The sequence below is a fragment of the Prionailurus viverrinus genome, chromosome D2, assembly GCF_022837055.1.
Source record: "Prionailurus viverrinus isolate Anna chromosome D2, UM_Priviv_1.0, whole genome shotgun sequence".
NCBI classification, from domain to species: Eukaryota; Metazoa; Chordata; class Mammalia; order Carnivora; family Felidae; genus Prionailurus; species Prionailurus viverrinus.
Genome location: NC_062571.1, coordinates 47,248,715 through 47,271,782, shown reverse-complemented (window position 1 = coordinate 47,271,782; position 23,068 = coordinate 47,248,715). Strand labels below are relative to the sequence as shown.

General features: G+C 45.3%; 1 protein-coding gene across 7 annotated transcripts in view; it reads right to left on the bottom strand.

The window, feature by feature from the left end:
- WDFY4 (WDFY family member 4) overlaps positions 1 to 23,068 on the bottom strand; it is a 291,014-nt gene that overhangs the window by 120,281 nt on the left and 147,665 nt on the right. The gene's annotated exons all lie outside the window — the stretch shown is intronic.

The following is a 23,068-nucleotide window of genomic DNA, read 5'->3' as shown; positions in this document are numbered from 1 at the left end:
ACAATGATAAAATTAAGCTTTCAAATTTCAAATATTAGAATGTTAGAAAAGGTGTATCTGCCTCTATAAGCTTGACAGTAGCTAAAATTTTTAATATTGGTGGTGACATGAACATATTTTTTTTCCATATTGTCCAAGGAAATGTGTCAACATTAAGGAGATCTACGTAACTCAAGGAACCAATATTCCAAAAGCATGTTAGACACATGTTATAAAATCATGTATGAGTTAAAATATCCAAAGTGCAAAATAGATCAATATGTTAAATGGACAAAAAATTAACTGATAAAGGTTTCAACTAACCTTTAAGAAGCTATTACTTGTTGAGTTTTGGTGTAGTATCAAAGAACGTCTATAATTTCCTTTTTGAATTCAAACTGCATATCTACAGGGAGCTAGATTTTCTTCATATATTTCAACCAAAAAAAAAAATACAGTACAACTGATTGAGTAAAGAAGCAGATACAGGAATTGAATCCAGCTGTCCTCTTACTAAGCCAGACAGATATTAGAGAGACCTGCAAAAATATAAAGCAATACTCCCCTTTTAATAACTTTTATTTTGAAAAACATATTCATTAAAAGTGCTATTTATTTTTAAATATAATGGATTTATTACTGTTACTTTTAAATGAATTAATAAAATGCATTACTTTTTAAATTTTGTCTTAATTTCTAATGTGGTTAATATCAATAGATACAATAAACATAAACAAGGCTTTTTGGAGTCCCCAGTCATTTTTAAGACGGTAAATGGGTCCTAAGAATTATTGTTCTAACACTATGAAAATCAATGAATTACCACTCCATGTAATGACATAGATAAATTGCACATAGTCTGGAGGGAAATAAGCCAGAGAAAAGCCTACATACTATGTCATTTCATTTACATAAAAGTAAAAGCATGAAAAACTAATGTATGATATTAGAGGCTAGGATAATGGTTCCTTGGAGAAAAGAGGGGTCTAGTGACCAGGAAAGAACATGGGGTTTGGGAGTGCTTCTGGGTAATATAATATAATGCTATCTTTTCTTCTCTGAGTACTGGTCACATGTTCACTCTGTTAAAATTCTTAAATGTGAATATTTGTGATCTAAACACTTTTTTCTATGTGTGTTACATTTCAATAAAATAAAAAAAGTGTTTATCAGCACAGATTCAAAAATATGAAAACAATATAATTGTAAAACCCCACTTACAGTTTTGAAGTAGTGGGAATAGAATGATTTCTTTCTTTTCTTTGATTTCCTTTTTTTTTTTTGCAGAATTTTCTTTCATATGGCTGTTTACACGTATTTACACACATTTATAAGTAAAGCAATCATTATGAGCATTGTAAGTGACATAAAATGGTGACAAATTTGACTAATTTTACATCTAAGGCAGAAGCCCAGACCTCTTTCATATACGGTGCTCTGGAGACTTGCAGCAGAAGAGAGCTCTTGGGGAGCACTTGGACACAAAGCAGCTCCTGTCACGTAGCACATGTGCCACACATCTTGCCAAAAAGGGATGGATGGGCCTTGTGTGGGTGACCCCAGGGGCTTCAATGGGACCAGAGCAGGGAGTTTCAGGCAGGCAGACTCTAGCAAGACATGTGACAACATGTCCAGACTTCCATGTTGCTCCGTGTTGCTAAATGAGGGTCTGGAGGTAGAAAGAGAAGTCCAGGGACCTTGGTTCTTGGTCCTTACTACCTACAGTACATGGGCAAACCACTTGATATGTCTTGAGATTTGATTTACCATCTATAAAATGAGGTTAACAGTATCTCTTCTGATTATTCCAAATAGATGTTATGAAGATAGGGTGAGACTGTAGAATGCAAGTGCTTTGTAAACTGAAAAGGGTCACCCAAAGAGACTATTTGTATGTAGGTCACAGATAAGATCAGTTAAAAACAGTTGACTTAGATGGTCTCTTCGAACTTCACAATTAGATAAAATTCTGTGTGAGTTAAGTTATAAACCATCTTTACTCTTCAAAAAAATAGCCTCGCTACAATAGCTATAGCCCAGGGGTGTTTGCATCCTTGCTCAGATACTTCATTTCTAATGTCAAATTTACTCTCTATTGTTAAGTTCAGAAAACATTCATTGTCTTTCTCCTATTTTCCAGGCGCTGGAGTACAAAGATGAACCTCATATCTGGTTTTGTGGAATGTGATGGAAGAGACAGATGGTTATGAGCTGCCATGACCAATGTTGAGACAGAGCTATGCACAGGACATGGTAACACAGGACCCAGTAAACACACAGAAGAGGAGACCTCATCACCAATCATGTTCAGGGAAGGTTCTGTGGTTGAGATGTTGCTTTAGCTGTATGTATCTTAAAGGAGAGGTTTTAAATAGAAGTCTGATGTGGTCCATTAGCATTTTAATTGCTCACTCTTACAGCAATTTGAAAGACTGGAAGTAGGGAGCCCCCTTAGGACACTACTGTCACAGTTACAAGTGAGACATTAGATGGAGGAATGAGTAAAGTGGAGAAGTCAAATTCAAGAACTATAAGAAATGTAAAATTGGTAGGAATCAGTAACTGTATGAGAGAGTAAGAATTTCTCCAAAATTTCTGGTTTGCCTAATTGAGTGAATTAAGTTAGATAAACTAAGAGAAATTAAGAGAGGATGCCTGGGTGGCTCAATCAGTTAAGCTTCCAATTTCAGGTCAGGTTACTATCTTGTGGTGAGTTCGAGCTCCACATCGGACTCTCTGCTGTCAGCGCAGAGCCGTCTTTGGATCCTTTGTCGCCTTCTCTCTCAGCCTCTCTCTCTCTCTCAAAAATAAATATACATTTAAAAAAGAGAGACAGAGATCACAAGAACAAGAGAAAGCAAGTTTAAATGATGTGATGTGTAACACGCTGAATTCAAGTGTCAGAGGTATGGCTGCACATCCCTAGAATAAAGCTCAGGTGAGACATCCCAGGTTGATGAATGTGTGAGTCATGACCAACCAGATGATAGGAAAACCCTGAGAGATGATAAGATCCCTCCTAGAGAGTAGGTACAGAGAGGAGACTGGGGAGACAAGGTACAAAAGCTGGAAAACACTAGCAAAGTTCGGGCCAGCAGGAGAAAGGTTAGAGAGGTTTAAGGAAAACCATAAAGAGAGGCCATGGAAGCCAAGGCCATGTGACCACAGTGAATGCACCAGAGAAGTCCTGTAAGATGAGGCCTGAAAACATCCATTGGATTTGTCTGCAGGAACTGGTCATTGGCAACTTCTGAGAGTTGTTTCAGAGGGATGATTAGATAGCAATAAGTCAACTAGAAATAGGATAAGGAAGTGGAGACCATGAGTATAGGCAACTCATTCCAGAAACTTGACTCTGAAGAAGAGAAAAAGAGGTGGGAGCAAGGTCATAGGATAAAAGAGGAAGAACAGAACTCAAGTGTATTACCGCACTGAGGGGAGCTTGGCAGTGAATGGGAGACAGTTGAAAAGCAAAGGAAAAGGTCCCTGATGGTGCAGGTTCTGCCAGATAAACGAGAAAAGATAAGATCGGCAGCCCAAGTAGAGGTTGACCTGAGCACCGGGGGAGGGAGAGGCTCTTCGTGCTTGGAGGTGAAAGGAAGGACCTAGCACTTTACAGAGGACAAAGAAGTTTCCATGTGCATTATCACATTTAATATTTAGTCTCCTGACAAATCTGTATGATGATAAGTGGGATAAGCGAGGGTGAATGACTCCAACAAAACACTCCAAGGAAGTGGAAGCCCCGGAAGACGAGCTCTTGGAGGCCGCCATCACGTGTGTCTCCCCCACGCGCATTTCCACCCCGCGCGTCTCCACAGTGCTAGGCAAACACTACTCTCCAGTTGGGCTTTGAGAACTTTCATGCTCTAGAAAGTTGTCACACTTGGTATGTAGAGACAGGAGGTGGGCGATTTGGGTCGGTTCAAGGGCAGAGGCCCATCTGCCTGGGCAGCAGTGAATGTGGCACATGGATCAGGGACAAATTCAAAGCAGAGCTCTGCATCATTTATTGGAACTAAATAGCCTTTGCTTAGCAACTGCTTGTGTGTTAAAGAGTTTGAGAACCTCTGAAGTAGAACAAAGGACCTCAGAAGGCTGTTTGGAGGTTTGAGAGGGTCCAGATCTGGTTTAGAGCCCATGCCCTGCTGTCCCAGTGCCTCCTTAGGGAAGGGCTTGGCTACAGAATCCAGACCAGATCTTGGACTGGGGAATGGGGCATATCCCACTGTGGGCTCACCTGTAAGTGAGCTGACCTCGGCTTGGTAGGGCCCACCTTTGCCAGGGCACCCCTGGGGCTGGCCAGATGCTGGTGACCCTGTTGCCCACACGGCCCCACAGGAAGTGCCTGCTGTCTTCTGATGATGGTCGTTACACTTGTTTGTTTAAAGCATCATTAGCCCTGTAATCACAGCTGTGTGGCCCTGCAAACACAGGGAAGGCCAGCATCTGAAGACAGCCCCTCAGACTCTGCTCAGGAACTTGGGGCCAAGATTACAGCTAGAGCTCCTGGCCTCTCCAGCCAAGCACCACACGTGCTGGGTCCAGGACTAAACTCTTCACCTGGACTGTTATCTACTGTGTGCTGACACTTTGTACCTCTCTTTTGAATCCTCACCATTTTCTCTGCTTGTAATTTCTTGCAAAGAAACCCTAAGATATATATACAAGAATTCACTGACAACATTTTCCACCATCCCAGGTATAGTAGCACAAAATGAAACAATGTAAATATCAACACATGGGAGGCTGGCTCTTCCCTATGAGACAGTATTATGCAGTCATACAAATCATGCTCTCCCAAAAGGCCACCACTAGCCCACATAGCACCTTTGTGTCCCTTTTTGGGCAGATACTGTCCTGGACCTGGATGGATGACTTGAATTATGGAAAAAAGGCTGGATTTCAGCTTCCTGTTGCCACTCTGGCCAGATGCCTTTGCGTGCAACCTATACAACTGTTCACTGCAGCCCTGGTGGCAAAAAAGATTTAATGATATGGAACCAGGTTTTTGATATATTGATTTTTAAAAGGAGGTTGAACAGCCATATGCTAACAATAATAAGAGTTAAATCTGTATAGATTTGCATAGAAAAGAAAACCTGAAGGAAAAAACAGTATGGTGGCCAATAATGCTGTTGGCCAAATAGTGTCAGTTCTCTCCTCCTATAGGGACATGGCATGATCGCCCTTCCTGCTACCTTTTAGCTAGGTGGGGCTGGGGAGAAGTGTGCAGAAGCTTAAAAGACTCATGAGATATTTGCTAAGTTCTTTTTTAATTGCCATGGTAACACTCAATGTTCTAGATGATGGCTGCTCCACGAGCTAATGTCTCTGAGGGAGGACAAGGCACGGTAGACTCCTGGCCAACTCACAAGGCACTTGTAACACAAGTGGGAAATAAGCCTTCGCTATTTTAGGACAATTCAGTTCGAGGATGTTTGTTACCGCAACATAACGTAACTTATCCTGAATAATACACACTCCAAGAATGTTAGAATGATTACGGTAAGGATGCACTAAAATACATGTAAGTCATGTGGATTCATGTTTGTGATCAATGGACAAAAGATCAAGAGACCTACGGCGAAAACAAGTGTGAGATCAATTAAATACTCTCAGCAAAGAGCTGGAGCGATCAAACGCAAGATAAATAACAGGCTTAGAGGATGATAGCCCAAATTATAAAATAAATATGGATGAGACCCTACGGATATAAAAAAAAGATTGAATAAATAAATAACGGGGCAGAAGAGAAAAACCTTCCTTACGGAAGAATTTCAGATAATATATGTAGATGCTTTCCTCACCAGGAGCCCACTCTGAAGGGTGGGCTGGTCTTTTTTTTTTTTTAATTTTTTTTTTTAACGTTTATTTATTTTTGAGACAGAGAGAGACAGAGCATGAACGGGGGAGGGTCAGAGAGAGGGAGACACAGAATCTGAAGCAGGCTCCAGGCTCTGAGCTGTCAGCACAGAGCTTGACGCGGGGCTCGAACTCACAGACCACGAGATCATGACCTGAGCCGAAGTCGGCCGCTTAACCGACTGAGCCACCCAGGCGCCCCAAGGGTGGGCTGGTCTTAAGGACTTGCTTCCAAAAAACCCAGTATGGGAAGGGGAATGAGAGGAACTCTGCAGTGGAGAAATGTGGCAGACAGCACCAGGACCATGTGATGATTTACACGGGTGTCACGCACCCCTGACCTGATGCAATGTGGTGAAAGCTCATTCTTCTTTGTGATCTTCCTTCCAAAGCTTCACAGCCCCAAGCGAGTTATGATAAATATTAGACAAAGCAAAATAGAGGCGTACTCCCCAAAACATCTGACCAGTACTCTTCAAAACTGTCAAGGTCATGGAAAATAAGGAAAAGTCTGAGAAACTGTCACAGATCAGGGGAGCCCAAGGAGACACGATAACTAACTGTGATGCGGTGCCCCTCACTGGATCCCGGATCAGTGGGAAAACTGGTGAAAGCAAAATGAGGTCTGGAGTTTAGTTACTGCAATGTACCAACGTCAGTTTCTTTGCTGTGACAAATGCACCACAGTAATGGGGAAGCTGGGTGAGGCACACGTGGCAGTATTGAATATGAAGATGGAAAGTATATGAAAGGTACACCTAGACAAAAGTGTATTAGAAAATACACTGAAATTCTCACAGCTTCCCACCCAAACCCCATTATGAAACTGCGACGGAAGGTAAGAGTCACTGCTCTCCCAGCTGGGCACGGCTCCACAATGCCCTTGGGTATAAACAATTCATTGTGCTGAGTGTAATTCTCATGTTCAAAGACAAATGGTTTTTTGGCAAATCTCGTTCCCCCTAATTGCACGAGCCAACCACTTCATCAGACACTTAACAAAGAAATTAATTCCCCAAATGGTGGGAAAGCTGTGCAGTGGATATGCAGACGTATGGTGCCGAATTCACAGAGTCAAAATGGTATTGTTCTCAATGAACAATGTGAAGGAACTGTGAGAGTACTGTTGACAGCTTGCTTTTCGTTTCATGGATATATTTTATTTTATTTTATTTTATTTTATTTTATTTTATTTTATTTTTTTAACGTTTATTTATTTTTGAGACAGAGAGAGACAGAGCATGAACGGGGAAGGGTCAGAGAGAGAGGGAGACACAGAATCTGAAACAGGCTCCAGGCCCTGAGCGGTCAGCACAGAGCCCGACGCGGGGCTCGAACTCACGGAGTGTGAGATCGTGACCTGAGCCGAAGTCGGCCGCTTAACCGACTGAGCCACCCAGGCGCCCCTGATGGATATATTTTAAAACTTAATCTATATAACATGACTCCACTGTAGGCAACCTTCTTTACAAATCTTTTAGGTTACAAGTATTCACTAATAATTCCATAAAAAAAAAAAACAAAACAATAACCGTTTGATGTTGGTGTCAGATCTAGAGTCCTTTCACCCCTGGTTTCTCTGGCCAAAGAAAAAAGAGACAGGTTCAAGTCAAACTCAGGTGAGCTCCCATTCCTGGAGGCAGGAGTGAAACCAGATGTGGAAGAGACTGCCCCCACCCCCCAACCACAGATCTCACGTTCTCATTGGTCACTATCATCATCACTCACTGGTCACCTTTTCTCCATTGGTGGGGGCTGAGAGGAAGAGAGATTTGATTAACAGTGTAATGTCACCGGGTGGCAATGAGCGACAGAAGAAACCATGCTCTGTGCACGCACTTTGTAGGTACCATGAAACCATCATTAATACTCTTCTCTTTCCTGGAAACCTCCTCAGGACTCCCACGATAGGGCAGAAAACTGTGAGAGCAGTATTCTGAATTATTGTGGCTGGGTTTCCCACTAGCACCCTCCCCCCATTCGAATAAGCTCCTTGGGGACACTGCCCATCTCTGTCCCCAAGGGCCAGGTAAACAGAGACAACAATAAAAGTTTGAGAGATTGACATGAAACTCACAGACCCTTGTCACTCCTCTGGGCCATATTTTCTGCAGCTGTTTATTCCCTGTGTGGAGTGAAGCACTCCATGTGGTCAGGATTAAGGAGATCCATCAGGGCCAGTGGCAACACTTTCAGGTCTGGCCTTCATACCCCCTGCACTTTAAACCCATCTGAGGGGCGCCTGAGTGGCTCAGTCGGTTAAGCGTTCGACTTCAGCTCAGGTCATAATCTCACAGGTTGTGAGTTCGAGCCCCGCATCAAGCTCTGGGCTGACAGCCCGGAGCCTGCTTCAGATTCTGTGTCTTCCTCTGTCTGCCCCTCTGCTGCTTGCACTCTGTCTCTCGCGTTGTCTCAAAAATAAATGAATGTTAAAAAAAATTTTTTAAACCCATCTGAAAATCAGGATTTTCCTGACTGTAAAACATTCAATAAAGTTCTTCTGTTTATGCCTTCTCTGTAAAAGGCTGACGCATCTACCTTTAAATAGAAGTCCTTGGTGGAGACCTGGTTTGGGTTATGTGACAGAAGCAATTAAATGCTTTCCTTGTGTGTTCATTCATAAGCCACGTATAATATCTATACATGTGCACATAAAATGTCAGCAGCCCATCGTGAAGGAGGGGCATGTGCCCAGCGAGCCAGGTGTGGTCATGGTCGAGGGGTCTTTGCGGGATATCTATTTGGACAACTCGGGCCAGGAAACGCTCTTTTCTCCAAGTGCCCAGATAATTGCACTTTTCTCTGCTATGGAGACATAGCCCCTGGATTCTTAATAAATGTCAAGCAATACGAGAGTAATAATCATATTTCCAGCAATAATGACAAACAACTGGTGCTCGGAGTGGCTGAGGAGGGACCAGATCACCACAGCGCAATTCATCTCTTGTTAAATTCACTCACATATTAATTTCTAAGATGAACGGTGGTTTCTAATTTGTCTTTTTTGAACTGTGATGTTTTTATTAAATTCAATCGTCATGAGTGCATGGAGAATGACTACTCAAAACAACAACAACAACAACACTCCAGTGCAGCAAAGGACAAAGGCTTTGGGATTGCGGGTAATGAGTCTTCTCGACGAAGCCACCCTCCCTCCTCTTTGCCTCCTCCTTGGGCGTCAGGGCCTCCATGAGGCTCCGACAGATGGGAAGTGTGAGAAAAGAGATATCTGTTGGTGAAGCCTCCAGTCTGTGATGCTTTGTTATGGCAGGGTTTTCACTCCAGATAATGCCCAGTGCTGAAACTGCCATGTCAAAGAGAGAAAACAAAAGGAGACTGGAGCTTGTAGGGAGGATTCCTTCTCTAGGCTTTGAGAAGAGAGACAAGGCCACCTTGGCCAGGACTGTCCTGTCACTGCCTGCCTCCAGAGCAGAACTCTTGACCTGCATACTCAGGACGGCCCTGACTGCAATCTGGGTCCACAAGAGGAGTTACCTGAGGGTGGCCCTGACTGTATCCCTGTCCTCCTTGGTGCTACACACACTTGCTCACCTCGGCTCTCTTGGGAGGTCACCCCAGGGCTTGCCAGTAGGCACCCACTGTTGGGCTGTTTGTCGCTCACAGGTAATGCAATCAACACCAACACACCTGCCTCCTCCCTTAGGCTGGGCCCTCACAGATGTGCCACCGTTGAGTGAAAAATAGATAGTTGTGGCTGTGCAGGGTCACGGCCAGACTGGAGAGGGCGTGGCAGGCTTTCAGAAGGGGCGGGGGATTTAAAGTCCAGGAGAAGCAGTTGGTCCTCTGGTAGGGGGAGGCTCGTTCAGGCCAGACAGACCCACATTTGCCCCAGGGTACAGATGGGAGAAGACAGGGTGCACTGTAACCAAATATGGGTCTGCCCTGCAGAGTGCACAGGACTGGGGCGAGGGAGGGGCTTAGAAAAGCAGTGAGGTCAGGTTTCTCGCCGCAGGGTTGTGGGTCTGTGTCCTATTCCGGACGGCGCGGCAATAAATGCTGGGTTTTGATCAGGGACGTGACATGGTCAGATCACATCCTTAAAAATTCCCAGTAGGGGTGGCAAGGAGATGCTGGGCAGGGCCATCTGCTTTGGTCTCCCTAGGTCCCTGTTCGCAAGCTCTTCCACCTCCCGGCAAAAGTGTAATTGATGGGTGGGGGATAAACGTATGAACTATGTTGCCTCTTGTTCCACAATGGCAGCCAGAAAGCTAGAGCACAGTATAGATGCTTGGCTGTTACTCTTTATAGACTGCATGTTAATGATCTTAATTCCCCGGGAATTGGCTTTCTTCTTCTATTATTATTTTTTCTGATCTCATTTCTGTGTTTTAGCACATGCATCCTTATCTGAAGGTAACATAAATCCTCTGGGGAGTGAATCAGAACATAAATAAATACATGAAATTAAGTTAAGATAAACTGGATATGATATTCCAGTAATACCAGACTAGCAGCTAACCCACAAAGCAGATAGATGGTCACAACTGTCCCTCTGCACCTGAACGGGCCCCTTCCTCACTACCAATCTTCCCTCACATCCTTCCTCCCCTTCCTCCTCCTCCAAGTCTCAGCTCAAACACCTCCAAGAAGCTCATGTGAGGCCCTGTCTCATCTGGGCACTTCTTGGGCCTTAACCTCCTGTTACACTGTAATTATTTCACCCTCCTAAGAAGGTGGCTCCCTGGTCAGGGATCCTGTCTGTACTGGCCTTAACTCAAGGGCCTGGGATACGATAGGACATCAATGAATATGCATGGGATTTTGGAGGGAATGTCTGCAGAAGAAATGGGTGCTTAAAGATGAGAGAGAGAGAGGGAGAGAGAGAAATAGAGACGGGTACAGATATAGTCAAGGATGCAGACATATTTTCTGATCCCCCAGAGAAGCTAGTATGGCACTCGACAGCTGGTTCCTGCCACCCTCCTCCTGGATCACTCTCCCGTTTGAGCTCCATGCCCCATTTATATGGATCTGTTCTCAAATACACCAACTCATTCCCACCATCCCACTAGCTGGGCCCATTTCGGGAATCGACATTCCCCAGGTGCTGGATGGCTACTCTTTCCTCTCAACTGAATTATCACATCCAACCCACAGTGATCATGAGCCAGTCTCTAAGACACCATCTATTTCCTCCAGATCGTGTCACACTATCAAATATTTTCTCATTTATTCCCTTTTGCTCACAGTCCATTTCCCAAACTGTGAGCGGACACCTCATCTCTTGCCCCAGCCCATACAGCAGCTCTTGGACACAGAGGTCCGAGGGTGAGGGACCATTTGCAAGAACCGATGCGACACAGACCCATTCAACTGCACTTTTGATTTACTCAATGACCTCAGCTAATTCTTCAACACCCCTAATTATACCAGTAGATCCACCAGCACCCGAGGACCCCTGAGTCTTTCTCCCAGGCCACCAGGACTGGACGGCCATGGTTCCTTCTGCTGTCTCCACTCTCCCCCCCGGCTCTTCCAGGCCACGGAGTCGAGTCTTCACCAACCCCCATCGACAACAGCAAAGGGGAGGAAATTTCACAACTTCCTGTTCTGAGACTTGGAAACACTTTTTTAATTAACCAAAATGGTTTCTCATAATAGATGGGTCCCAGGGCGAGAACGCGGCTGTAACTCACGTGGCAGGCGCCTGGCGGCCGAGCTGGGAGTGGGGCCTAGCGGGTTGTGAATGGCAACAGCGCCTCGGGAGGGCCCCACGCTCACTCTCCACCCCATCACCATCTGCCATTTTATCATTTACATAGTTTGGGACACTTCTGTCTTAGGAACTCAAAAGCGTTCTTACATTGATGAATATACTTGTTTTAAAAATCAAAATCTGGACAAGGAAACAAAAAGGTGTTTCTCCCAACCTTATGTCATAATTTTTCAAAATTGAAAGCATTTTGTAGGACGATGATACCTTCCCCCAACCACAACATTGGTTTTGGGGACGCAGGTATGTCGCACATTAGAAAATCTGAACCTCAAAATAAATTCCTGGGTATAATTCGCCTTTAAAGTAAAGGACTGTATTCAGTTTTCAAAAGGATTCAACCCAGGATTCCTTTAAATTGCCAGGTCCCTAAGTTGATTTCAAATCTGTTTCAATTTATAAAATCTTCACCTGTATACATTTTTTTCAGAAACTCATCTACTGTAATTCTTCTTAGACGCCATCTAAGGAGAGAGATCAATAAATGACAAAAGGATTCTTTAAATATAGAGATCACGGGCCATTCATCTCCATATTTTTAGAGAGGAACACTCTGTCTATTCAATAAATTCCTATGCTGTTGAATTACATAGGATGAAGTATTTGTGTACATTAAAATATCGTGGATTGACCTGCAGACTTGAACCTCAAGTTACTTTGAAACATTCCTCAACGACATCCACTATATATGGTGCACAAACACAGCCTGATTTTGTAATAAAAATACTACAGAGATGAAAGAAAGAAAACCAGAAAAACTAGCAAAAGGAGGTGAAAGGTCTAGTAAACTTTTTCAGACTAGATGTTTCTGTTTGGATAGATGTCTCTAGAGAAGGAACCGAGTATTTGTCCCTAAAGACTTTTCAAACATAATTTAGATTCAATGCGCCTTTCAACAGGCAGTGGTCGGGACCTTATGTTGAGAATATTCCATTGATTTGTGGAACTTGCATAACCTCAGTGCCTGCTCTCTTGGAGAAGGTTCAAGCTAAATCATCTAGCTGCCAAGAGCAGAGCAACTTTAGCCCCACTTCCTGTGAAGCTGAATGACCAGAAAAGCGCTCAGAGGTGGTTTTGGGCTGGTCTCAGGTGGGAGAGCCCTTGGCATCATGGCACATTTGTGGGGCATCATGACGCTGCCATCCCTTCGTGCCAGTCACAGAGGAGGAAATGTGTGATTAGCAGGAGGCAGGGCCACAAACCAGCTGTGGGATGAAGTGAGTTGCTGTTGGTATTGATTATTCATTTATTGTATGGACTTTGTATTCTTAGGAAGTCACAATATAGCAGACCACACTTAAAGGGCGCCTGGGTGACTCAGTCAGTTAAGCATCTGACTTCAGCTCAGGTCATGATCTCACAGTTCATGGATTTGAGCCCTGCATCGGGCTCTGTGCTGACAGCCTGGAGCCTGCTTCAGATTCTGTGTCTCCCCCGTTCTCTGCCTGCCCCCCTCTCAAAAAGAAACATTAAAATTTTTTTCTAAAAGATAAGTTTTAAGAATAAACAGTTGAGAGGAAAGTTCTGGTAGAGATAATTCTGTTTGCTGAGGTAGGTGCTCGCTGCCTGTTAGGAGAAGGTCAACATCATCTGATTTTAGTAGTGGGATCCCTCGATCGGGCCAAGGTCTCTGCCAGCCTAGCCACTATCCTTTACATGGATTGGAAAAAGGAGCCCCCCTCCGGACTGACAAGTGAGAACAAAAATGCAGACCACATCACAACACACAGCTTGCCAGCAGAGCTGGGACAGATGTCAGGGCCATCCCCAAACTGCCTATCTCTATGTAGATCCTGTGTGGGTTTCCTCTAGCGTGATGCTACTGCTCGTCACAGTCCAGCTGGCCTCATGTCCCTCACCAGTCCCTGTACCATGATGCTGTCCCCCCACCTGCCCCAAGACACCAGCCTCTCTCTGCTTAGACTATGGGCATGTCTGCATCCACAGTTATGACGGTGATTCAGCAGACTCTACTCACGGCCAAACCCTGAGGTCGATCCTTTCAAGAGAACAAGGGACAGTCTCTCTTAGGCCACCGTATTCTCTCTGCATTTATCTGAAATCTTGTTCACACAAAACTGAGGGGTCTGGATCCAGCACCACCTAAATCCATCCTTGGAAAAACCATGCAAAAAGTGATTGAGGATGTTCAAATATCATGAGCAGAGACTTTTCCTCCTCACTGAACAGGTGACATCAGCTCAGTGCTCAAATGACCCCGTGTCTTCATGCAAGAAGATGGTGGAGGTGGGTATCACACCCACGGGGCTCTGACAATAGATTGTGAGATTTAATAAAACACCTGCATTCTAGGATTCAGTTGGGACTGTTTGAAAAAATGAGAACTTTGAGACTTTGGGCATGGTGGCTTCTGTCTTAGGACCTTCTCTTCCAGCAAATATCTGGGGATGCTGTGATGTTTCAGGAAGCGTCCCGATCTGTCCCAATCTATAATAAAATTATAACATTTCTTCTTTTTTTTTTGAGAGAGAGAGAGAGAGTGCAAACAGGGGAGAGGGGCAGAGGGAGAAAGAAAATCTTAAGCAGACTCCACACCCAAGTGCACAACCATGAGATCATGACCCGAGCTGACATCAAGAGTCGGACACTTAACCAATGAAGCCACCCAGGCACCCCAAGTTATGATATTTCATCAGAAACCAAAGGGCTGCCCTAAAAAGAAGAGAAATTTGAACTTGGAATCAAAGGTGGCCGTACCACAAGTCTGATCTGTGCAGCCTCCCTCTTCCCTGTGTGTGTAGGGGCATGTGCGTGACCGGCTCTCAGCAAGCCAATGATTCCATTCCCTGAATCTAACCTGACAGGATCTAACCTAAAAGATTTGACCTAAAATGCCTTTAAAGGGCAAAGTCAGCTACAGGTTTAAGTTAGAGAAAGCTCTCGGAAAAAAAAAAATCAGTTGTGGTATTTTTAAACACAAAAGACACAAACAAACCAACATATGAAATAAAACACAAAGAACAGTAGCAAACATATCAACTAAACCCTGTGTCATATCAGTGCTATAACCTGGCAATGATTCAAACACTAAACAACAGAATGGCAACTTTAATATATACCATTAATAGCAAAATGTCTGCTTTTATTGAAGAAAAAAACAAAAACTATGTTGCTCTAAGCAGTTTTGAAATGAATATCTAATTCAAAACATCCCCTGTGCATATAATCGCATGCTAATTTACATTTTAATTACTTCCTAAGAAATCAAAAGCATTTGTTGACAGTAGAACATAATGTCAACTTCACGGTGCACTGTTGGTGGATGCTTAATGAACTTAATTAGATAATTAGTGATGTTAATTATCCTTCTATTACGAAGATAAGGATGTCTCACAAATGATGCACTTGGTAAAGAAACATCATTAAAGGTATCAGTGTTTGCTTTGTTCATTTACTTCTATTTTTCAAACTCCTGTAACAAGGACTTTTGATAGACTAGTAACATTTATGATTTCTTTAAAATGGAAAGAGAAACGCCACCGTCTCCATCGGCCCGTGACTGTTCTTCCCCGGCGATCTGGATAGTAACACTGGTGTGAGTGATGCTACGGCTCTTTCAAAGCCTCTGCCGTTAGGACCAGTCACCCATGTTCACTTCTGGTGTGGAGTTTCTCGTTCGAACCAACTCCTCCCTGGTCACCTCTCAACAATGTGATGAGTGGGTTCTAACATCAATTGTTTGAAGACTGGTGTGCGTGTACGTGTGTGTGCATGCGTGAGAGTCTGCGCGTGTGTGTGTGTCAAGGGAGTAGAGGAAATGAGTGAGAGTACCCTGATTGGGCACCCAGACCACCGTAAGAAAACCTAAAGGGCAACTCACACAAGCGCCCCGAGCACACGCGCACGCACACCCACATGCACTCGCACACCGCACGCACAGGTGTTGCCCCTGCCTGACTGTGTTCCCGGGACCCTACGATGCTGTGTCTCCACCTCCATCACCAGGATGCCTTGCTCCCGTGGGAAGATCGGTTCCGGGTGTGGTGTTGGCACACCACTGCCTGCAAGACCAGGGCTGTGATTCATGCTACAGAACTTCAGCTGCAGTGAAAAAGGGCACTTCAGGGTTTAAGAACTAAGATAATGGACCTCATCATTTTTCCCTTTCTTGCTCCCTAATACCACCACAACCAGAGTGTAACGGACGTCCTTTCTGGAAATAATTCTAGTCCAGACACACCATGAAGAGCTCTAAGGCCAGGCTGGGGAGAGTGACACTATTTTTAGGGTCAGTTATCTCAGGAAAGGCAGCAAGAGAAAGTACGTGGTTGGCAGCCTTGCCCATGGCAATTTTAAAAACCAAGATTGCATTTAGCAGAAGACCTTAGTCACTGTGCTCCCATTCATAGAGCGATTTACCCTTTTCAAAGACTCTTTTTAAATCATACTTTCATTTGTTTCTAAGTGGTTCTATTTTTCTAACACAGTCCGATTTAATTACTTGCTCACAAGACTTTTTCCACCACTGAACACAACAGGATTTTCCAACACAGCATTGTGATTTCTCAAGTGCTTGATTTCAGGTTTTTTAAATCACTTTTCTCTTTCCTATGATTTTCAGTGGCTTTGTCTCTCCAGCTCTTCTCCTGATTTGACAGTCTCTCTGTCCTGCTGCCACGCCAGCAAGAACATATTATCAGGATTGTACCTCTCTCTCTAGACCTCTGGCTTGATTTCAGAAGTCCTCATGTGTCTGAATTTTCCCACAAATTCAGGCCACCTGCTTCCATGCATCTTTTTTTTTTTTTTAGTTTTTTAAAAGTTTATTTAGAGAGAGAGTATGGAGGGGGGGCAGAGAGAGAGGGAGAGAGAGAATCCCGAGTAGGCTCCACTCTGTCAGTGCAGAGCCCCACGTGGGGCTTGAACTCATGAACCGTGAGATCATGACCTGAGCTGAAATCAAGAGTTGGGCACTTAACCAACTGAGCCACCCAGGTGCCCCTTCCACACATCTCTCTTAAAGGCATATGTATCTCCTAGGAAAGTCCCTTCTCTCTTGTCCACAAACATCACGTTGAGGTAAACCTAGTCCATGTGACAGCCTTCTGAATTTCAGATTTAAAAATTTTTCTACTTTAACTCTTATAGTGCAATGACTCTGGGAACTCGGACTTCTGTTCTCACAGTTGCATTTTGACTTTCTCAGATGCTACCAGCTACTCTAGCACTTACTCCCCTTCATGTCAAAGCTTATTTCTTTCTATTTTCAAAAATCTCTTCTCAGCCCCACGGCTCTTCTGCCTTATGAGCCTTTTCCCAGGTTGAGTGACATCTGAGGCCTCGGCCTTCAGTGCCATTCATCCCCCCAGACTCTGAGGCGCCACAGCGCCCCACTCAACAGCCTTCTGTCCTCCTCAGTCCCCACCCTCTCTCCTGAAATGGGGCGCGAAGTTCTCTGAGGCTCATTGTGCCTTCAGCCTCAGCAAGACCAAAATCACAAAGCAGCAGGCGACAAATACAAACTTGCCAGAAAGAAAGACCAAGAACTGCTGGATGGCTCCCACGGTGCCTGCTAAAGCCTTCCCATTCGGCACGCTTGCTTCCTTTTCCGCAATTTTTATTTGGGTTTCGTGATTTCTTTAAAGAGAAAATAAGCATACAGAAACATTTATGCGTGAAATGATATGATGTCTGGGATGTTGCTTGAGAATTATCCCGTGCAGAGGGGGAAAGTGGGTAGTGATAGGGATGAGACAAGATTGGCCATGAGTTGCAAATTGTGGACGCTGAGTGATGGATAGATACACGGGGATTCATTTTATTATTTTCTCTGCTGCTGTATATGTTTGAAATTTTCCACAATGATTTTTGAAAGAGATAGTGGGTAAAGTGCTCCGAGTTGAATGGTCAAAAGTGTCATTTCCTTTGCTGGGGACCCGAGCCGGGGCGGCCCCTCATACAGCTGGCCTCGGCCGGCACCCCTTCCTCCACCAGGGGCGGGGCTGCTCTGCGTCTGGGGGTGGGACGCCGAGCCTGGGCACACACATCCGGGGAGGTGGCCAATGGCAGGTCTGCAGTCTCCCTGCCCACACAGGTGTCTAGTCTGTGATCCAGGTCCCCATGAGTGGGCACTGACGGTCTTATGGGAGGCCCCAGTGCACCTGGTGGGCAGGGCGTTCACCCACAGGACAGTCATTAGAGACCAGGGACTTTGGAGCAAACGTGTTGTGCTTTTGTGCCTTTGCCAGGACCAGGCACAGAATCCCTACGAAGAGCTTGTCTTTGGCACTTTAGCAAGTGTGCTGTGTCACCCGTCACCCTCTGGCTGTGGTGCTTTTTCAACCCTTCTCTTACCTACATAAGCCATTTCGACTCTGAAAACAGCAACTGGAAGCCTGCTCAGCTACCTCCAAAAGCCATGTAGACATGTGGACACTGGGCCTGGCCCTGCCCAAGAGGGTCTTCCTGATTTATAAGCCCCTAAGCTCCGAAGTGTGGATCTCCCTCCTCAGGTGGGGCCTACCTGGCTCATGCATGAAATAGCGGTCCACACATGTACCAGTGATCCCAGGAGGAAAGTGGGGGAAAAATCCAGCCCGTGCTTTGCTGAACAAGACATGGTCAGGCAGCTGCACCCACCCAGAGGGGCTGCCCCCTTTTTGTGGGCTAGAACTGAGCTTCCAACCCCCTGCCTCTGGCTTGTTCCTCCCCATTCTCTGCAGATCCAATAAAACCATCAGAATCGCACACCTCTCACACCTGCCACACCCAGGCGGCCTTTCTTTTCACAGCCTGATTGAGAAGAGGCCAGGGCCCCCTTCTTTTGCTCATCCCAGCCTTGGTTAAACAGAAGTCTCTTGTGTGTTCTTTGATTTCCATTGCTCCACCCACTGCCCCTGAAGCCTCCTTATCTCCCTCCTAAGTGATGTCACGGCCCCAGTCTGGCCCTTCCCTCGGGGGCTCTAACCTCCAATCCTAACCCTACAAAGGAAACATACCTCTCCCCCACTATGTAACACCCCTGCCCCCCCCCCCCCAGCTTCAGGAACATCTAGCATGAGCCATGGTGTCCTCCCTGTCTCCTGCAGTGACCTTGATCACCCCTGCTCCCCTGCTCACAGGCCTTGAAGCCACTCATCCTCACAGCCCCTTCCTACCCAGACCCCAGCTCTCATGTCCTATGTGCCCATTTTCTGTTTTCTAATGCTTTTTCTTTTCTTTTTCTTTTTTTGTTTTTTACTTATTTTTGAGAGAGAGAGAGCTCATACACAGGAGGGGCAGAGAGAGAGAGAGAGAGAGAGAGAGAGAGAGAGAGAGAGAATACCAAGCAGGCTCTGCACTATCAGCACAGAGCTCGATGAGGGGTTAATCTCAGGAACCATGAGATCATGACCTAAGCCAAAATCAAGAGTTGGGTGCTTAATCAACTGAGCCACCCAGGCACTCCTAATGCTTTTTCTAGAAAGAAAAGAAAAGAAAAGAAAAGAAAAGAAAAGAAAAGAAGGAAGGAAGGAAGGAAGGAAGAAAGAAAGAGGGACGGAGGGATGGAGGGAGGGAGGGAGGAAGGAAGGTAGGAAGGAAGAAGGAAGGAAGGAAGGGAAGAGGGAGGGAGAGAGGAAAGAGGGAGGGAGAGAGAAAAGAGGGAGGGAGAGAGGAAAGAGGGAGGGAGAGGAAGGAAGGAAAGAAGGAAGGAAGGATGAAGGAAGGAAGAACAAAGGAAGGAAGAAAGGAAGGAAGGAAGGAGGAAGGAAGGAAGGAAGGAAGGAAGGAAGGAAGGAAGGAAGGAAAGAGGGAGGGAGAGGAAGGAAGGAAGGGAAGGAAGTAAAGAGGGAGGGAGAGAGGAAGAAGGAAGGAAGGAAGGAAAGAGGGAGAGAGAGGAAAGAGGGAGGGAGAGGAAGAAAGGAAGGAAGGAAGGAAGGAAGGAAGGAAGGAAGGAAGGAGAAGGGGGAGGGAGGGAGGAAGATTACATACTCTCTATTTTGGAATAATTCTGAATTTACAGAAAAGTTATATAGTACAGAGAGGTCCCATCAACCCCTTACCTGCTTTCTCATAATGTTAATATTATACACTGCCACAGTGTGTCTACCATAGCTAAGAAACCAACATTAGTAGTTGATGTTTTTTCAACTTATTTTTCAACAAGGAAGCCTACCACTGAGTCGGCAAGCCGCACACAGGCTGCGAAGAGGAATGGCTGGCCGGGGCACACACTCTGGGTTTCTCTAAGCTGAAGGCGGACGTGAAGCAGCTTCCCGGACACCATGGGTGGCCTTTGGTTGCCTCAAAGAAGCCCAAGGTCGCAACCTCTGTCCGACAGGCTGATACCCATAGCCTTCACCCCAGGAGAGACCATGACTTTACAATCTGATCCCAGAAGGGACTGTGATGGGGTCAGGAGAAGAAAAGGAAGAAATGACATCCATCATATCAGACTCGCCTCAAAGTTCAGCTCACCTGCCAAGAGGAGAACATTGTATACTGAAAATGAAGATAGGTAAGAAGAGTTAGGAATGGCGTATCGCATGTCTCACTCGAAGGAACAATTCATCAGTGCTACCGAGCTGTCAGCTGCTGACATGATAAGGAATAACACCAAATGAATAATGTTTCCTCCAAAACCAACTCCTTTAATTACAAGCCTCTTCTTTCCAGAGGAGAGACAGAAGATGCAGAAACACCAATTTCATGCACTTGTGCCTGAATAATGTCTCCATGCTGCTTTTTCCAGATGGCGACCTTCTCACTGGAGGGACTAATGATGTGGGCATATTTAGGGAAAAACCAATAACGGAGTCTTTAACCTTCAACAACAAAAAGCATGTTGTACAAAATGTTCCTTGGGATACATTAGAAAATATCAATTACATTGCTCACTGAGGTGTAATCAGCTGTAATAATCAAAATTAATTTTTAAAAATAATTAAACAGACCCCAGGGCAAACAGTCGATGCTCTCATCCTATGACATCACAGCGTACATATGTACCTGAAAAGTTGTGCCTTCTGTTAGCAACAAAGGCATCTCGCGAGGATGAGTGATGGATGCAGGATGTGAAGGCTAGTGAGTTTCATCGCAGCAAAAAGGGAGAAAGCATTTTATTCCCTCGCCCCACGCACATCCTCCTATGCACATTCTCGTATGTACCAGGCACCATGCCCAGCCCGACCGAGTTTCTGATATTAGATGCTCCAAAGCAAACATGCAGTTCATTTTTAAAATTAAAACATAGCACACTTTGTTTCAAAAATAATTCATCTTTAAAAAAATCCACAAGGTACTATAAACTATAGAAAGGATGAATAAATCAGATTGAAGGTAAGCAGGGCTCAAACAGGAAGGAAGAAACAGGGAAAGGGATGTGTGCATGTACATGTATGTGCATGTGCATGTTTTTTTTTTTGCAGAAATTTATGCCACTAGGTGTGTGCAGTTATAAGACCTGGGTCATGTTTACCTCTCCGAGATTCTGAGTGCCCAGATCACCGTGCCCAGAAATAGACCACTGACAGGAGTCACAGTTCTTTCTGATGCTGACAGCTGAGGGAGACGTCCCCTGTGGCTGCCCTCTCCCCACTTTAGTCCAGCCACACTGGTCTTTGCTGCCTCAGAGCATTCCAGCACATGCCTGTCTCAGTGCCTTTGCCTGATGGTCCTCTCTGCCTGACTGCTCTTTCTCCAGAAAGTCACTTCCTTATTTCTCTGCTTCTATGCCCCTCTTCCAGAGAGGACTTCTGACCACCTTCATCTAAACAACCACCCTCTCCCACTTACCCTGCTCGATTGTTCCTCGTTGCAATTAGCACCCTTCACATTTACAAATTTACTTGTTTATTGTCTATCTTCGCCCCCTAAAATGCAGTCTCCATGAAAGCAGAGAATATGTCAGATTTTTCTCTCTTCTGTAACCTCAGTGCTTACTTCAGGGTACAAAGTAAGCACTTGGTAAATATTTTGTTGAGTGAGTGAATGAATGAATGAATGAATGAACGAATGAGACCTCAATTGATGCAGAAGACAGTATCTTCAGCAGCCTGCCTTCACCAAAGACAGAACTGATTTAAAATATTTTCGCTTCCGTGTGAGCCCAGAGCAAACGGTGACAAGCCCTTTGTAGACCTACATGGCCTCAAGTATTGCAATCTATTCAAGCTTCTTTCGGGTGAGCTACTTCTCAGTCGATCTCCCCAGGACTCAGAGGCAACTTAGCCGAGCCAAGGACAGTGGCTTAGGAGAGGATGGGGAAGTGGCTGGAGGCACATCAATAGTCTGCAAGGGCTCCCATACAATGCACATCCACGCCAGCATCCCAGCTGTCCCTTCCCTAGCTTCCACAGTCAGACGGACCTGACCCCTGGGGACAAAGCTAACTTGGTCAAAGAACAGAAGTTCCAGGGTGAAGCCAGGGGGGGAAGAGGGGCTGGACCCCTCCTGTCACAAATGGCCTTGGTCAGGAGCAAGTGCTTAGGCGCCAGTGGGGACGCTCCAAGCTTCGGGGGCTCGGAAGAGCTATACTGCAGGTGAGATGGTCATCCCTTTGGCGGAGAGAACAATAAGGTGGGATCAAATTTTGGAAACTGTCTTCCATTTCTAAAGCACTTGCAGTTTCCAAGTGCTTCCACATGTTCCAGTATAGACAGAGCACAGTTGTAAGATCAGGAATTGAGGCTCTGAGAGGTCACAGAATTGCCTAAGGTCAAGCTCAGTAGTTCAGAGACAGGAGACCCTTTCTTGACTCTGCCATTTCCTGGCTGCAAAGCTCTTGACTGCTTTTTTTTTTTTTTTTAAGATTCAATGTACACATCTGTACAATCAGCCAATCAACAAGCTGACTGAGCAGTGTCTTCCACAAGCCAATGTGTTAAGGACTCATCCTACCCTCAATTCTGAGTATGAGGTGGCCAGACAGCCCAGTCAAGTTCATTTTGTTTTCCCTTCTATGTTTGTGCTCTGTCTCCCTATGTCCTAAATCCTCTTGTTTCTGAAGCTCGGAAAGAAGAAAGTCTCCTTCCCGGGCTACCTGAGCAGTTACAGGCAGCCCGCCTTCCTCTCTTCTCCGCTGCATCTGATGATAGTACCCTCCCATCAGGCACTGGCCACAATGGACAATGGAGCCATTGAGACAGCAGAGCCCACATTCTGAGCAGGGGGGATTTGGAGTCAACCTCATTTTCCAAAGTTACATGGGCAGAAAGCTCCAGCTGTGTAATGGGTCTATCAACCATCGATTCCACCTCCCTTGGGAGCCCCTTCCCACAGTTTCCCACAGTTATCTGTCCCCTTGTGGAGACAAGGAGATAAAGACTCAGGGAAGTTAAGTAAATGGCCCAACATTTCCCGATCCCAAGGTCATGTCCATTCAATGACCACAGTCTGCCTCTGAAAATAAGTCAGTGACTCCAGCATTAGAATATATGACACATTGTGCTTCTCAAGAAGAGCCTCAGTAATATTTCTAGTCCTATATGCTCCTGCAGAACCTTGCCACTTCCCCCACCAGAAGGTAGAGTCTATTTCTGCCCCCCCGCC